The 18854-nt window shown below is 32.3% G+C and overlaps 1 long non-coding RNA gene across 1 annotated transcript; it reads left to right on the plus strand.

Annotated features, from left to right (window-relative positions):
- Nucleotides 1-8967: 8967 nt before the first annotated feature.
- On the plus strand, nucleotides 8968-18145 carry LOC148957812 (uncharacterized). Its single transcript, XR_016145134.1, has 3 exons — nucleotides 8968-9098; nucleotides 10336-10495; nucleotides 17464-18145. It is a non-coding gene; the product is annotated as an uncharacterized LOC148957812 (long non-coding RNA).
- Nucleotides 18146-18854: the final 709 nt, after the last annotated feature.

Consider the following 18854-nt stretch of genomic DNA (forward strand, 5'->3'; position numbering starts at 1 on the left):
ATGTTTTTCAATATACTTTAATCCTTGACTATTTCTCTTCCAACTCTACCTATCGATCGAAAAATTTGTCTTTTTAAAGGCCCTCTTAAAATTTTTTAAGGGAACAGAATCTATGATCTTTTTTATTTTTATTCAGTTAATAAGGGGCCTTATTTTGTACTAGACTCAACACTTAGATAAGATTCAAAGCTGTTTGATTTTTTTCAAGGTATTACTTCGATGAATTAGAGCAGAGGTTCTTAAGTTATTCTAATTTTTTTCAATATTCTTTAATCCTTGACTACTTCTCTTTAAACTCTAGCCTTCGATCGAAAAAGTTTGTACTTTTGTAGGGCCCTCTTAGATTTTTTTAGGGGAACAGAACGTCTGATTTTTTGTTTTTTATTCAGTTAATAGGGGGCCTTATTTTGTACTAGACTCAACACTTAGATAAGATTCAAAGCTGTTTGATTTTTTTCAAGGTATTACTTCGATGAATTAGAGCAGAGGTTCTTAAGTTTTCTAATTTTTTTCAATATTCTTTAATCCTTGACTACTTCTCTTTAAACTCTAGCCTTCGATCGAAAAAGTTTGTACTTTTGTAGGGCCCTCTTAGATTTTTTTAGGGGAACAGAACGTCTGATTTTTTGTTTTTTATTCAGTTAATAGGGGGCCTTATTTTGTACTAGACTCAACACTTAGATAAGATTCAAAGCTGTTTGATTTTTTTCAAGGTATTACTTCGATGAATTAGAGCAGAGGTTCTTAAGTTATTCTAATTTTTTTCAATATTCTTTAATCCTTGACTACTTCTCTTTAAACTCTAGCCTTCGATCGAAAAAGTTTGTACTTCTGTAGGGCCCTCTTAGATTTTTTAGGGGAACAGAACGTCGGATTTTTTGTTTTTTATTCAGTTAATAGGGGGCCTTATTTTGTACTAGACTCAACACTTAGATAAGATTCAAAACGCTTGATTTTTCTCAAGGTATTCCTCTGATGATTTAGAGCAGATGTTCTTAAGTTATTCTAATTTTTTTCAATATACTTCAATCCTTGACTATTTCCCTTCAAACCCCACCTATCGATCGAAAAAGTTTGTCGTTTTGTAGGTCTCTCTTGGACTTTTTTAAGGGAACAGAATCTATGATCTTTTTTATTTTTATTCAGTTAATAAGGGGCCTTATTTTATACTAGACTCAACACTTAGATAAGATTCAAAACGCTTGATTTTTCTCAAGGTATTCCTTTGATGATTTAAGGCAGAGGTTCTTTAGTTTTTCTAATTTTTTTTCAAGATTTTTTAATCCTTGACTACTTCTCTTTAAACTCCAGCCTTCGATCAAAAAAGTTTTTTTTTTTGTAGGCCTCTCTTGGATTTTTTGGGGGAACAGAATCTATGATCTTTTTTATTTTTATTCAGTTAATAAGGGGCCTTATTTTATACTAGACTCAACACTTAGATAAGATTCAAAACGCTTGATTTTTCTCAAGGTATTACTTCGATGAATTAGAGCAGAGGTTCTTAAGTTATTCTAATTTTTTTCAATATTCTTTAATCCTTGACTACTTCTCTTCAAACTCTAGCCTTTGATCGAAAAAGTTTGTACTTTTGTAGGGCCCTCTTAGATTTTTTAGGGGAACAGAACGTATGATTTTTTGTTTTTTATTCAGTTAATACGGGGCCTTATTTTGTACTAGACTCAACACTCAGATAAGATTCAAAACGCTTGATTTTTCTCAAGGTATTCCTTTGATGAATTAGGGCAGAGGTTCTTAAGTTATTCTAATTTTTTTTCAATATACTTCAATCCTTGACTATTTCCCTTCAAACTCTACCTAACGATCGAAAAAGTTTGTCGTTTTAAAGGTTTCTCTTGGACTTTTTTAAGGGAAGAGAATCTATGATCTTTTTTATTTTTATTCAGTTAAAAAGGGGCCTTATTTTATACTAGATTCAATACTTAGATAAGATTCAAAACGCTTGATTTTTCTCAAGGTATCCCTTTGATGATTTAGGGCAGAGGTTCTTAAGTTATTCTAATTTTTTTTCAAGATTCTTTAATTCTTGACTACTTCTCTTTAAACTCCAGCCTTCGATCAAAAAAGTTTGTCTTTTTGTAGGCCTCTCTTGGATTTTTTGGGGGAACAGAATCTATGATCTTTTTCATTTTTAATCAGTTAATGAAGGCCCTTTTTTTACTAGAATCGACACTTAGATAAGATTGAAAATTGTTTGATTTTTTTCAAAGTATTCCTTTGATGATTTAGTTTAGAGGTTCTTAAGTTATTCTAATTTTTTTCAATATACTTTAATCCTTGACTATTTCTCTTCCAACTCTACCTATCGATCGAAAAATTTGTCTTTTTAAAGGCCCTCTTAAAATTTTTTAAGGGAACAGAATCTATGATCTTTTTCATTTTTATACTGTTAATAAGGGGCCTTATTTCGTACTAGACTCAACACTTAGATAAGATTCAAAGCTGTTTGATTTTTTTCAAGGTTTTCCTTTGATGATTTAGAGGAGAGGTTCTTCAGTTATTCTAATTTTTTTCTCAATAACTTCAATCCTTGACTTTTTCTTTTCAAACTGTACATATCGATCGAAAAAGTTTGTCGTTTTGTAGGTCTCTCTTGGACTTTTTCAGGAGAACAGAATCTATAATCTTTTTCATTTTTATACTTTTAATAAGAGACCTTATTTCGTACTAGACTCAACACTTAGATAAGATTCAACGCTGTTTGATTTTTTTCAAGGTATTACTTCGATGAATTAGAGCAGAGGTTCTTAAGTTATTCTAATTTTTTTCAATATTCTTTAATCCTTGACTACTTCTTTTCAAACTCTAGCCTTTGATCGAAAAAGTTTGTACTTTTGTAGGGCCCTCTTAGATTTTTTAGGGGAACAGAACGTATGATTTTTTGTTTTTTATTCAGTTAATACGGGGCCTTATTTTGTACTAGACTCAACACTTAGATAAGATTGAAAACGCTTGATTTTTCTCAAGGTATTCCTTTGATGAATTAGGGCAGAGGTTCTTAAGTTATTCTAATTTTTTTTCAATATACTTCAATCCTTGACTATTTCCATTCAAACTCTACCTATCGATCGAAAAAGTTTGTCGTTTTGTAGGTCTCTCTTGGACTTTTTTAAGGGAACAGAATCTATGATCTTTTTCATTTTTTTTCAGTTCATAAGGAGCCTAATTTTTACTAGAATCAACACTAAGATAAGATTCAAAAACGTTTGATTTTTCTCATGGTATTCCTTTGATGATTTAAAGCAGAGGTTCTTAAGTCTTTCTAAATTTTTTCAAAATACTTTAGTCCTTGACTACTTCTCCTTAAACTCTAGCTATTGATCTAGAAAGTTTGTCTTTTTGTAGGTCTACTCTTGGAATTTTTTAGAGCATCGAATTTAGGATATTTTTTTTTATTCCATTAATAAGGGGACTTATTTTTACTAGAATCAACACTTAGATAAGATTCAAAACGCTTGATTTTTCACAAGGTATTTCTTTAATGATTTAGGGCAGAGGTTCTTCAGTCATTCTTGTTCTTTTTCAAAATACTTTATTCCTTGACTACTTTCTTTCAAACTCTACCTATCGATCGTAAAACATTTTTTTATAGGTCTCTTGGAATTTTTGAGAGCACAGAATCTATGATCTTTTTCATTTTTATTCAGTTAATGAGGGCCTTATTTTGTACTAGACTCAACACTTAGATAAGATTCAAAACTGTTTGATTTCTCTCAAGGTATTCCTTGTACGATTTAGAGCAGAGGTTTTTAAGTCTTTCCAATTTTTTTTTCAAAATACTTTTGTCCTTGACCACTTCTCTTCAAACTCTACCTATCGATCGAATCAGTTTGTCTATTTGTAGGTCTCTCTTGGAAGTTTTTAGAGCACAGAATCTATGATCGTTTTCATTTTTATTCAGTTAAAAAGGGGCCTTATTTTATACTAGATTCAACACTTAGATAAGATTCAAAACGCTTGATTTTCCTCAAGGTATTCCTTTGATGAATTAGGGCAGAGGTTCTTAAGTTATTCTAATTTTTTTCTCAATAACTTCAATCCTTGACTATTTCTTTTCAAACTGTACATATCGATCGAAAAAGTTTGTCTTTTTGTAGGGCTCTCTTGGATTTTTTCAGGAGAACAGAATCTATAATATTTTTCATTTTTATACTGTTAATAAGGGGCCTTATTTTGTACTAGACTCAACACTTAGATAAGATTCAAAACGCTTGATTTTTCACAAGGTATTCCTTTGATGATTTAGAGCAGATGTTCTTAAGTTATTCTAATTTTTTTTCAAGATTCTTTAATCCTTGACTACTTCTCTTTAAACTCCAGCCTTCGATCGAAAAAGTTTGTCGTTTTGTAGGTCTCTCTTGGACTTTTTCAGGAGAACAGAATCTATAATCTTTTTCATTTTTATACTGTTAATAAGGGGCCTTATTTTGTACTAGACTCAACACTTAGATAAGATTCAAAACGCTTGATTTTTCGCAAGGTATTCCTTTGATGATTTAGAGCAGATGTTCTTAAGTTATTCTAATTTTTTTCAAGATTCTTTAATCCTTGACTACTTCTCTTTAAACTCCAGCCTTCGATCAAAAAAGTTTGTCTTTTTGTAGGCCTCTCTTTGACTTTTTCAGGAGAACAGAATCTATAATCTTTTTCATTTTTATACAGTTAAAAAGGGGCCTTATTTTGTACTAGACTCAACACTTAGATAAGATTCAAAACGCTTGATTTTTCGCAAGGTATTCCTTTGATGATTTAGGGCAGAGGTTCTTAAGTTATTCTAATTTTTTTTCAAGATTCTTTAATCCTTGACTACCTCTCTTTAAACTCCAGCCTTAGATCAAAAAAGTTTGTCTTTTTGTAGGTCTCTGTTGGACTTTTTCAGGAGAACAGAATCTATAATCTTTTTCATTTTTATACAGTTAATAAGGGGCCTTATTTTGTACTAGACTCAACACTTAGATAAGATTCAAAACGCTTGATTTTTCTCAAGGTATTCCTTTGATGATTTAGGGCAGAGGTTCTTAAGTTATTCTAATTTTTTTTCAAGATTCTTTAATCCTTGACTACTTCTCTTTAAACTCCAGCCTTCGATCAAAAAAGTTTGTCGTTTTGTAGGTCTCTCTTGGACTTTTTCAGGAGAACAGAATCTATAATCTTTTTCATTTTTATACTGTTAATAAGGTGCCTTATTTTGTACTAGACTCAACACTAAGATAAGATTCAAAACGCTTGATTTTTCTCAAGGTATTCCTTTGATGATTTAGGGCAGAGGTTCTTAAGTTATTCTAATTTTTTTTCAAGATTCTTCAATCCTTGACTACTTCTCTTTAAACTCCAGCCTTCGATTAAAAAATTTTGTCTTTTTGTAGGCCTCTCTTGGATGTTTTGGGGGAACAGAATCTATGATCTTTTTCATTTTTATTCAGTTAATAAAGGCCCTTTTTTTACTAGAATCGACACTTAGATAAGATTGAAAATTGTTTGATTTTTCTCAAAGTATTCCTTTGATGCTTTAGGGCAGAGGTTCTTAAGTTATTCTAATTTTTTTTCACGATTCTTTAATCCTTGACTACTTCTCTTGAAACTCCAGCCTTCGATCAAAAAAGTTTGTCTTTTTGTAGGCCTCTCTTGGATGTTTTGGGGGAACAGAATCTATGATCTTTTTCTTTTTTATTCAGTTAATAAAGGCCCTTTTTTTACTAGAATCGACACTTAGATAAGATTGAAAATTGTTTGATTTTTCCCAAAGTATTCCTTTGATGATTTAGTTTAGAGGTTCTTAAGTTATTCTAATGTTTTTCAATATACTTTAATCCTTGACTATTTCTCTTCCAACTCTACCTATCGATCGAAAAATTTGTCTTTTTAAAGGCCCTCTTAAAATTTTTTAAGGGAACAGAATCTATGATCTTCTTTATTTTTATTCAGTTAATAAGGGGCCTTATTTTGTACTAGACTCAACACTTAGATAAGATTCAAAGCTGTTTGATTTTTTTCAAGGTATTACTTCGATGAATTAGAGCAGAGGTTCTTAAGTTTTCTAATTTTTTTCAATATTCTTTAATCCTTGACTACTTCTCTTTAAACTCTAGCCTTCGATCGAAAAAGTTTGTACTTTTGTAGGGCCCTCTTAGATTTTTTTAGGGGAACAGAACGTCTGATTTTTTGTTTTTTATTCAGTTAATAGGGGGCCTTATTTTGTACTAGACTCAACACTTAGATAAGATTCAAAGCTGTTTGATTTTTTTCAAGGTATTACTTCGATGAATTAGAGCAGAGGTTCTTAAGTTATTCTAATTTTTTTCAATATTCTTTAATCCTTGACTACTTCTCTTTAAACTCTAGCCTTCGATCGAAAAAGTTTGTACTTCTGTAGGGCCCTCTTAGATTTTTTAGGGGAACAGAACGTCGGATTTTTTGTTTTTTATTCAGTTAATAGGGGGCCTTATTTTGTACTAGACTCAACACTTAGATAAGATTCAAAACGCTTGATTTTTCTCAAGGTATTCCTCTGATGATTTAGAGCAGATGTTCTTAAGTTATTCTAATTTTTTTCAATATACTTCAATCCTTGACTATTTCCCTTCAAACCCCACCTATCGATCGAAAAAGTTTGTCGTTTTGTAGGTCTCTCTTGGACTTTTTTAAGGGAACAGAATCTATGATCTTTTTTATTTTTATTCAGTTAATAAGGGGCCTTATTTTATACTAGACTCAACACTTAGATAAGATTCAAAACGCTTGATTTTTCTCAAGGTATTCCTTTGATGATTTAAGGCAGAGGTTCTTTAGTTTTTCTAATTTTTTTTCAAGATTTTTTAATCCTTGACTACTTCTCTTTAAACTCCAGCCTTCGATCAAAAAAGTTTGTCTTTTTGTAGGCCTCTCTTGGATTTTTTGGGGGAACAGAATCTATGATCTTTTTTATTTTTATTCAGTTAATAAGGGGCCTTATTTTATACTAGACTCAACACTTAGATAAGATTCAAAACGCTTGATTTTTCTCAAGGTATTCCTTTGATGATTTAAGGCAGAGGTTCTTTAGTTTTTCTAATTTTTTTTCAAGATTCTTTAATCCTTGACTACCTCTCTTTAAACTCCAGCCTTCGATCAAAAAAGTTTGTCTTTTTGTAGGCCTCTCTTGGATTTTTTGGGGGAACAGAATCTATGATCTTTTTCATTTTTATTGAGTTAATAAAGGGCCTTTTTTATACTAGACTCAACAATTAGATAAGATTGAAAATTGTTTGATTTTTCTCAAGGTACTCCTTTGATGATTTAGGGCAGAGGTTCTTAAGTTATTCTAATTTTTTTTCAAGATTCTTTAATCCTTGACTACTTCTCTTTAAACTCCAGCCTTCGATCAAAAAAGTTTGTCGTTTTGTAGGTCTCGCTTGGACTTTTTCAGGAGAACAGAATCTATAATCTTTTTCATTTTTATACTGTTAATAAGGGGCCTTATTTTGTACTAGACTCAACACTTAGATAAGATTCAAAACGCTTGATTTTTCTCAAGGTATTCCTTTGATGATTTATGGCAGAGGTTCTTAAGTTATTCTAATTTTTTTTCAAGATTCTTTAATCCTTGACTACTTCTCTTTAAACTCCAGCATTCGATCAAAAAAGTTTGTCGTTTTGTAGGTCTCTCTTGGACTTTTTTAAGGGAACAGAATCTATGATCTTTTTCATTTTTATTCAGTTAAAAAGGGGCCTTATTTTATACTAGATTCAATACTTAGATAAGATTCAAAACGCTTGATTTTTCTCAAGGTATTTCTTTGATGATTTAGTTTAGAGGTTCTTAAGTTATTCCAATTTATTTTCAATATATTTTAATCCTTGCCTATTTCTTTTCAAACTCTACCTATCGATCGAAAAATTTTGTCGTTTTGTAGGTCTCTCTTGGAATTTTTTGGGGCACAAAATCTATGATCTTTTTCATTTTTATTCAGATAATAAGGGGCCTTAACTTGTACTAGAATCAACACTTAGATAAGATTGAAAACGCTTGATTTTTCTCAAGGTATTCCTTTGATGATTTAGGGCAGAGGTTCTTAAGTTATTCTAATTTTTTTGAAGATACTTCAATCCTTGACTATTTCCCTTCAAACTCTACCTATCGATCGAAACAGTTTGTCTTTTTGTAGGGCTCGCTTGGAATTTTTTAGAGCAAAGAATCTATGATCTTTTTCATTTTTATTCAGTTAATAAGGGGCCTTATTTTATGCTAGAATCAACACTTAGATAAGATTGAAAACGTTTGACTTCTCTTAAGGTATTCCTTTTAATGATTTAGAGCAGACGTTCTTCAGTTATTCTAATTTTTTTCAAGATACTTTAATCCTTGACTATTTCTCTTCCAACTCTACCTATCGATCGAAAAAGTTTGTCTTTTTGTAGTTCTCTCTTGGAATTTTTTGGGGCACAGAATCTATGATCTTTTTCATTTTTATTCAGTTAATAAGGGGCCTTATTTTATGCTAGAATCAACACTTAGATAAGATTGAAAACGTTCGATTTTTTCTCAGGGTATTTCTTTGGATGATTTAGGGCAGAGGTTCTTCAGTTATTCTAATTTTTTTCTCAATATTCTTTATTTTAATCTTTGATTATTTCTCCATAAACCTTTGACTTAATCAAATCAATTTTTTAAAAGGTCTTAATAGTTGCCAGGTGTTTCTCTGCTGTTTAAGATCAAAGTTTTTCGACCCTTCTCATTTGTTATTCAGTTACTTTAATCTTTGATTTTTCTGCTACAAACTTTTGAGTTGAAAGAATAAAATTCTTGCCCTTCTTCAAGTTTTTTCTTTGATGTTTCCTTTTTTTTCAAGATATTTTATTCTCTGACCTATTCACCATAAACTTTTTGTTTTGATCAAAAAGAACATCGACGAATTGCCACATTTATTTAACTCTACGTTGTTAACTTTATAGATTGGTATCGGCACCTTTACGGGTTATGCGAAGGCGCCAGCAACCTCACTCAACCGAGGCAAAGATGGCTTCCAACCAAAGTTCTGAGTGGAGAAGTGATGGGAGTTCTGTGTTTGTTGTTCACAAGCTAAAGATAATTTAATTCCATGGTGAGTGGTTTTTAATGCTCTTTCGCTTTTCAGTTAGCTTATATTTGAACTAGTAAACCCCGGGTAAAAGTTTCAAGGCCATTATTTTCTAAAGGCCTAACCACCAATTCTTTCATTCATACTCAAAACCTTCCATTCCCTTTTAGCCTGATTTGTTTTCCATAAAGTTTGTAAATTGTTTTTCCAAAATTTCGAATTCTCTATCGTTTATTTACATTATGAAGTACTGATTATTGTATCTTGTTGGTCTTATTATATCATATAATTATAACATAAAACCCTATTGAATAATATTGTATGTAATTTTGCTACCTAATTTGTGTAAATTTTATCATGTTCGTTAACTAAATAGGGTGCTAGGCTCGAGAGCTATCTCAATTCTCTTAGCATCCTAGGCAGGCATACTAATAAAAACACTGATATTTTATCATTTTAATTTTTTATAGACAGCCAATTAATATTTAAATTGTAAGCCAAAATTGTGGTTGCTGAATTACAAGAATTTGAATTTTAAGATTGATGTTGGGTCGCAGCAGTATATACGGCTCATGCAAGTTGTAAGGATCATATCTCAATTATGTAGGCATCCTTTCGAGTTTTCAAAATTGATAAGCAAACACAAAACAGTAACCAATGTACATTATCAATGCATCAACATATTCCCCTATCTTTCATGAATAATTTCAAAATTTTGTCTGACAATTTAATCAAGAAATTACCTAAGAATTTTTTAGAATAAGGGCTCCCATGGCCAAGTGTCAATTAAACGCGGCTTCGTATATGGGTATTCCCTTTCTTCTAGCAACAAGCAAGTAATGTAAAAAAAGCTTCAACCAAAATGAAATCTTTTTTTACAAAATAATTAATTTATCCCCCTGCAATTCAACATGCCTGAAGAGTTTATCTAGAAATGTTAGGGTTCTAGGGTTAGATTAATCACCCACCAGCACTAGGGTCGACATTTAGTGAATCTGGTGGAACTATCTCTGTGTCTCCACTCTTGCAAGAATCATTCGAGATAATGAGACAAAGATTATATCAGCAGATTGTATCAGAATCTATTGTATCAACTTATTTTTCCATGGCATCCACATGCAAACATACAGCTGTCTTCATGAATTTGATAACGTAAAAGTAGGGCTGATTGTGTTTCCTCTTTTAATTTTATGTTCTCCGTTCTCTTCATGTTGAATTTATTTGCCACATATATTTAACCCATTATTGTTAATTAATTTAGATTTGTATTTGCAACTTCATGGGTTTGGTAAGAAAAGTTGCCTTCCAATTCAAGCATTTCAACTAGAAGCAAAGATGACATTGCACCAAAGTTCTGTGGAAAAGTGATGGGAATTCTGTGTTGCATATCAAGAAGCTTAAGATGGATTCGATCATCAATGGTAAGTGTTGTTTTTATCACTTGTTTTTGTCTATCAGTTAGCTGATATTTGAAGTACAAGCCCATATTGGTTTTAAACCAGTCTGCAGAGCATGGCAAACTAGACAAGATTCGTGTTTGTCAAAGATTATTAAAAAATGTGTGCAGGAGTGCAGCCATATTGTGCAATGTATGCACACTATTAAGTTTCAGTCTAATGTTTGTAGCAAGTTTTATTTATGTCAGGCCTTGGTCTAAGCAAAATGGAGGTGCTCTATAAAAAAAGCCCCTTAGAAACTCTAGGAGCTCTATTTCGCACTTCTGATATTAGAATGTCCTTGTGAGCATCCTTCAAGAGCTTAGGAAGATCGAGAGCTTCATATCGAAAGCTTCGGTAGAAATTCAACGGTAATACCAAAAAGCACCATAATATAAAATAACAAAACATGCAACAAACAGTTTTTAAACACTATATTATTATGAATGTAGAAATATTATAAAACAAAGTCTCAAAATTGTTCAGATTTTTCTAGATATGTAAGTTGTCATCACTTGATGAGCTTTTATCACTGGCAGTATCACTACTGTTATGTTCACATATTGCTTCATCAAAACGCATGGCTTTAAGTTGAACATTTAAGTTGAATATAATTTGGGCTGAAATGTGGTCACTGATTTGCATCTAGGTGATTTTAATTGTTAAGAAGAAACAGAAAATAATACTTCAACAAAATATTGACACTATCTTGAAAATCAAATAAATTGGCTGGAGAATATGCAAGTGGTAAACTTACGCAAATGAAAATATTGCGGTCTGTTGGGAAGATTGTTCATGCTTGATCAAGTTTATTCAACAAATGTCAAAAATTAATTTTGCCCCGTGATAATATTGTTTTTATTTGAGGGGCTCTATAAATCGCTCACTCTCCAAAGCTTTTTTTGGGTGCCCTCTACGAGTGCGTGCTCGATAGAGCCCACTTGTTGATGTGCACTTCCAATGTATAAGATGCAGCTTAATTATCCTTGAAAAGTGTGCACAGCATCAATTTCTGCCAAAGCACTTTGGGGAATTTCACAGAATTTTGACTCCTGGTTATAATTTAGCATAGGGTCACTCATTTACAGATTTTCCTAAAAAATTTCTCAAGCCTGCAAGCACAAACTGTTTTGCAAAAGGTGCCTGCAAGATTTTTTCACATGTAATATGTAGGATATAAATTTGTTTAAAGTAAAAGACATAAAGTAAGGCTCAATGACCCATCATACATCATGCATGAATATAAGAAAGGTCCTGTAGGCAAACTTATTTCTCTCCTGAATTCTTTTTGGAAAATCCAGTTAGTTTGTTTGCTCTGGAAACAATGACAGCAATACAACATTCGCTTTCATTTCTTTTTCACGAGTCACTTTTATTGTTCAAAGACCAGTAAATTTTCAAAGAATCACTACCAGAAAATTACTTTAGAATGACAATGGTTTTATCTTATAACAAATATAGCGTTAGAGAGTTTAAACAAACTTTAGCTTGTGACAAAAAGGGAAAATTTGAAACCATTAAGTCATTAATTTTTTTTGGCAACAAACGAAATGGCAGTCAGTTTTATTGCTTGATATTGTTTGATTATATAATTAAGGATTCTTTCAGCTTTTTTAATATTTGGACCATAACATCAATCACAATTTCCATCTCTTGCATGCTCCACCCACATTGGTTGTTTGTGCTGTACTTTTGCACTTGGAAGCCTCCATTAAATGATCGATTCAACCAATAGTTTGCCACAGCATCACCAACAGAATAGATAATCACAACAAGATATTTGAACATATTGATTGTGCTGTTTGGAAAATTTCTTATTCTCTTTTTGCAAAATATATCACTTTAACAATGGGGTAAAGCTTAGATGAAACTTGTAGCTGAATTGTTTCTCATTCTAAAACAATTGGAAACTTTGAAAAAAATTGCTTTCTCAGATGTACCAGCAGACGTTATTGCTCTTGCTCTTGCACTTTAGCCAGGCCTGCTCATTTATTTTGGTACACTTTCCAATTCAATTTGGTCCCACTTTCTTTTTGCTTTGCAGGAAAAATATCAGCTTTTTTAGGGGGGTTGTAACAGGAGTACACATGTTTGGATGTTTGATTGAAGTGTAACCCCCTGAAAGATTACTCAGTCAGTTAATTTCAACACAATTCAGTCTGCAGAATGAGTTTCATGGTGTTAATTATTGGCCCTAATGGATTATTGTTATTTCCAAAGCATTCTGTAAAATCAGGGATAAAAGAAATGCATTATTTGATTTGATTAATAGAAAACTTACGGTTTCAAGCGTTTTGCGGTTAATTACGGCATATACCCACAGTTTCAAGCAAATTTAGATAGCTAAGCTCATAGGCTTAAATCTCTTTACCACAACCTCATCAGTGGCTTTAGCAGGAGAAAAGTAGGTCATTTCAATTAACATCAATTTAAAATACCGAGACTTGAATTGAATACTGGGCCAATCTACTGTAATCTAAAGGGCCTGATCCAGAAAAAATTTCCCTTGGCTGGAGAGTACCCCTCAACCACACTATCTACTACCTAACATAATTCAGATATTTTTCTTGTATCTTCTCTCCAAACAAATGGCTCCCAAGCTATTTTCTTTCCACATGAACAATTTTTTTCGATATTTTTCACCTGTTGAAATTTGACAGGGAGAACTCTTTTGAAGAATGACTTGCTGCAGCCCTACCTTTTGTTGTGCATTAGACAAACGTCTACAAAAAACTGTGTGCACAGGCCATATGCTACAGACTTGGCTTTCAATAGATCAAATAAAGAGAGAAGTCAATATAATGTAAATTTACCATACCTGTATGCATTCTTGAATTTTCTCATCCTACAGATTCTTGAAATATTTTTTTAAATATATTGAATCCCCTATTGAGGTTATGAACTTAAATTCAAATTAACAACATTTCATTGTCTATTGGCCTGTGTTGTATGATGGTTATTTTTATAAAAAGGATTTTAATACAAGCAAAAAGGTTACACATAAAATGAAAACTCTTTACTGTTGGGCCCTGATGGAAGGTTTTTATGTCGCTCCAAGATTTAAGTCCCAGACAGTGAAAGTTTCTTTGCTGTTCTCAAGATTATAGTTTTTGAATTTGAATGCCAATGTAGCTTTTTCTGCATAATTTGAATATGTATTTCTTGATTTCTATTTATTCCAAATTCTTTCATGGTATGAAAGGTATAAAATGAAATGACTATGGTATTAAATGTCAACCACTTTGCGTTTTGTATATAGACCAACAAAGAGGCTGCCATTTTTGTAATTAATTTTTTGTCTATCGGGTGGTTTTTGTTATGATAGTCACGAACTTCAATCTATTTGGAAAAGAATAGTGAAGTGCCAGGTACGTTTGCAGAGCCTAGAATCTTTCAATCTTCTAGAAACAGGCATATCCTTGGTAGAAACATCAAAGAAATTGGTAACAGTTATCGATTGGGGGATAGAATAGAACAGCATGTCCCTTCCAGCATTAGAAACAAAACACTCCCCCAAAGAGAACAGCCTTCTGGATCTTGCAGATTAAAAATGACAACTAAAACATACAATTCCACTATAAAGCAGCATTTACTGGAAAACCCAGATTGCGAGAAAAACTTTTATGTTTCAGATTATTAAAAGAGCCCGATCGTTGTTCCATCTAGCAGATTTGGAATTTATTTTTGTGCTGTGCAAGTTCTTTTAAATTCTTTAAACAAAGGGGGTACTTAAGCCACTGTTAAAGCATATAAAAATTGAAAGAAGTAAAATAGCATACTCCTTGACTTCAAGGCTATTTAAAGCCAATCGACAGATACCAATGGGGCTTCAGCCATCTGTCGATTGCCTTCAAAGTACATTACTATCAGAATATATTACTGATTTAGCTCATCTCAGCAAATAAGGGTAGTGATTCACGGCTCATGTACAAAAATACAAACTGCCAGGCCTGCATGTGCATTGATGAAACCAACATTGATACTGAGAGAATTTTGACAAGTGACAAGGGCTAATAAAAACAAGAATAAGATATTTGGAAAAATCTTGACTTCTTTTGAGGGTGAATGGCTTCTTATTTCATAATCTGCTACTTTTTGGTTTCCCCATATAAGTTCTTATTTTATTTTCCTCCTTATAATTATCTCAATTCAAGGCATCCTCTTTGAAAAGTGTGAAATAGATTGCCTTTTGTTTCTTTGGAGCTTGTTTTAGGAGGGAACAACTTAATTTTGCTTAGAACAAGGCCTTAAACAGTCTTTGCATATATTGAATGACTCTCTGAAAGGGCATGTTTAATGTACCACTACTGGGATTGCTTGACAATTTTCATTAACTTTCCCAGAGACCATCATCTCCCTGATGATTCTACTTTAACTTTCCTGAACCATTAATTTCAACTGGAAGCCTAATCAATAATTACACACAATGATTTGGTGTGCTTAACATCCTTGATATATACAACATAAGTGGCTTATGAGATGATATTATAAAAATTCTTCTTGGGTTAAGTTTGACTTGCATAAGTCAGAGTCAAAACTAAAAAATTCTTGGTACCAGTCGGTTTGGCTCATTGCTTCATCACATATTTGTGTAAGTTGGAATATTTTTCAAGTCCTTTATTTGGAAATCTTACTGTTTCTTGAAACTTATGCTTAAGATATCAAAATAATTTAAACTAAATCCTTCAACTTATGGGAGGAATATTTGGACAAAAAAATGCAAGGTGCTAGTAATTAAAAATGAACTTGAGAGCCATTGAAATGTAGTCTACTTAAGCTGAAAAAATCATTGACTTTGAAAAGTTTACAATCACAGAAACACAATCTTCAAAATATTGAGATTGCTTAAGTTAGGTTGCATTCACATTGCAAAACCATGATTGCCATGACGAAAATGGTTGTGAATTGAAATCCAGATACAAATGACACAAAATAAGAATATTCTCAAACATAAAAAAGTACTATCATATTCTTACTTGTAAGGCCTACAAATTTTCGTTGATTATAATGTTAACTTACTTTTGTCAACTTTTCAATTTACTGCTTCATTTCATAACTTTCAATAATTACACCAAACTACAATCAACAAGTTTTCATAAAGGTTTCTTATAGTTACAAATATGACAAAAAAACAGTTCTTCATAGTTGCCAATATTTTGAAGTATGTTGAAGTAAGACTGGAAGTTGTCTTACATTTGGCTTTTGAGAACGCGTTAAATTGAATAGACTTTAGGTTGCAAAAAATAATTTTTTTACTGTTATAAGCACACAAATTGATAATTTGGCAAGTAATTTAGCATGGCTGAAAGTTGCCATGAGTTTTCAAACCGCATCTGTGAAAACGTGACATGACTATATATAATAACTCAGGGCAGATGATCTGTGAGACTTGGCAACTATTTCATATTCCACAATTATAGATATGTCAGCTTGTATCAGGTGTAAAAATCCAGCTATTCTGGGCTTACTGGCAAAAAACAAGGAATTCTACAGAAACTTTTAGTCCATTTTCAAAGAGAAAACTTCTTTGGCCAAAATGACAATCTTGGGAGCAAATTATTCAAACTTTGCATTGCAAACTTTCTCTCTTTCATGCCAAACTAGTGAACAATACTCTACTTTTAATCTGTTAAAAAATTGGAATCTCACAATTGCCTTCTCTTCCTCTCTATCTACACGGCTGTGTTTGAAGTAAAATCAGAAAAGGATTAGAAAGATATTCCTTCTGCAACATAATTCCTTCTGCAATTGCAGCCTTATAATGGTTAAAATTTTCTTCAGAAAGTGGAAATTCACAAAGTCAAAAAATTCTCACAAGGGCTGGGGTTTAAACTTAAACTATCTAAATGAACCAAAAGCTTATATTTTGTGTATATTTGTATATTAATCTGTTATTTCTGAGCCTATAAAAAGGCTGAAATTGTTTCTTTAAAATTGAGGCACTTAAAATGGCCCCAGCCTGAAATACAAACATTTTAGCCCCTGCTGGAGCCCCCAGAAAAGTAGGATGGAACTTTCACTTGTGCAGAACATCATCTTCACATGTCAAGAATTTTCTGAAACAAACAAATGCTAACCATTAGACAATATATATTTTATGGACAAACAATGTTTTCTGACTGGCAGGGAATTTAATCTCAGCATCCTTGGCAAAGACTTTTGATGGGTATCGGGCCTTTTTTTTAAAGGAAAAATAGTGAATAGTCCATGGTTTTTACCAGAAAAATGCTGCTAGGCTGAGGGTTATATATATATTACCCCCTACTTGATATATTGAATGAGGCCCTCTCCCTTGTGATAATTTAAAGTAACACTTTTTTCAACATTTTGCTTTTCTTGGGTTACATGGTATTATAAGAGTTTCACAATGTTTAAAACAAAATCTAATTTTTCTTGGAGGCTTTGTGATTTATTATCAATTATTTTGTTTAAAGAAGTGCTATCCAGCATTTCTTTTTTTACCATCTTGATAATTCATATAGCAAGTTTGGTATCGGGATTTTGTTTGTGAATAGAGCTTGGAACAGCCATGTTCATTTTTTAATTAAGAAGCTTTTGAAAAGAGTTTGAAGGGCTTCAATGCTCTAGTTTCCTGATATGACAAAGATAATTGAGATGATCGATAGGACTACTTGCAATTCAAGAAAAATGGGCATAATGCTTTGGTGTGGATTTAAAAATGTTTACTTAAATAAACCTAAAATGGCTGTGCATGTAACAAAATATTGTGTTAATAAAAAATCAAATAAAAATTTTGTTTTTTTATCTCTATGGAGTTTGAGAAAAATTAATGCTAGGGGTACTTGCTCCACCTGGTGCCTGTAATGTCACCCCTGAAAAGACATCCGCTTGTATTGTCCATCAAATGACTAAGTGCCGACTTCTTACTTTTTTGGAAATAAATGTTTCAGTTGCTGGTTTCAGTGCATTTATAATACCAAATATTCTTTTAGGTAGAAGAATGACAGCAGTTGGAGCATGATGAAGAACAGATGGACGTTGGCTGATTTGGACAGTTGAATAATTCAAGTATCCATTTTTGAATTTTGTTAGTTATTTTGGTGAAGGGGGAATAGAGTGATGAAATATCTGCAGCAATGTCCATCATTAATAATCAATTATATCAAAGGGGCCTCCATGCAATTTATTTAAATTTTTGTTTCTTGAAAACAAATGAATGCAACACTTTTCTAGAAATATTCAAGTTGTATATATCTGTAAGTCCTTTTCTTAATTCATTACATTTTGTGCAAATGGTATTAATAGCTATTGCCCCCACCCCCTTCCCCTGTTTCTTGAAGCCTTGTTTCTCTCCATATCTAAACACCCCTTATTATACGTTCAATAATGTTTGTTTGTTCAAATGATTGCAGAAGTTTTAGTCTAAGTTTCCATGGGGGCCCTTGAGTTTTATTGAAAGTGCAAAATGCAAACCCCTTCTGAGAAATTTTGGGAGTCACCTTTTCCCCGTCCTCAGTGGTAATAAGTTAATAAGTTTTTAAGTTTATTGTAGTATTACAATTCTGTGATTTTCCAAGTTTCAGTCCGATCGTTTTCCAGCGGATTGTTTAGGAATTCAGATGTATTTGGTTGTTGTATGTGATTGCTATATTTTTTATGCTCATTGGAATGAAACATTTTTTGTCTCCAGAACTCTGCCTTGTAGGTTGTTTTTTATTTAAACTTGTTTATTTTAAATAGAGTTGCTAGTAAAAAGGTTTCTATACATTGACTCGTGATAAATTATTCCAATCTTGCATGGCGCTGTGGTCGAGTGGACTGCGCGGTGACCTCTAGAGGTGAAAGGTCACGGGTTCGAATAACTTTTCATTTTACTCGAAAAATTTTTTTTTTCTTTCTTCAACTATTTAATTTTCAGCTAATTTTTAAACATTTTAAAGTCTATTGGAGCCAAAAAGACTTATTAATGTTAACAATTCTTTTATCCCGAAGCGCTTCAACCCACTTTGTTACTTGTGTAGCAAAGTACTATACCCGATTTGTTTTCCCCGATATGTTAAGTTTAAAAGATGTGAAAATTCGAAAAATCCTCAAAAATACTAGTTTTATACAAGAAACAGTCAAAAAAACATTTATTTGCTTCTTTTTAAACCAGATAACATATTTACGAAGTTTGTCTATATCGCATTACAGCAATGATTGCCTTACAGCTATCTCTGGAAAAGTAAAATATACTAGCACTTGTTACCCTCGTTGACCAAGCGACCCTGTGGTCCAGTGGTATTAGTGGGTGACTGCTAATGTCAAAGGTCATGAGGTCGTGGGTTCGAATCCTGGCTCAAGCGCTGTTTTTCCTCCAAAAATTCAAGCGGCATTCACGTGG

Source organism: Rhopilema esculentum, chromosome 20, assembly GCF_057945365.1.
Source record: "Rhopilema esculentum isolate cy_ngs chromosome 20, ASM5794536v1, whole genome shotgun sequence".
Taxonomy (NCBI): domain Eukaryota; kingdom Metazoa; phylum Cnidaria; class Scyphozoa; order Rhizostomeae; family Rhizostomatidae; genus Rhopilema; species Rhopilema esculentum.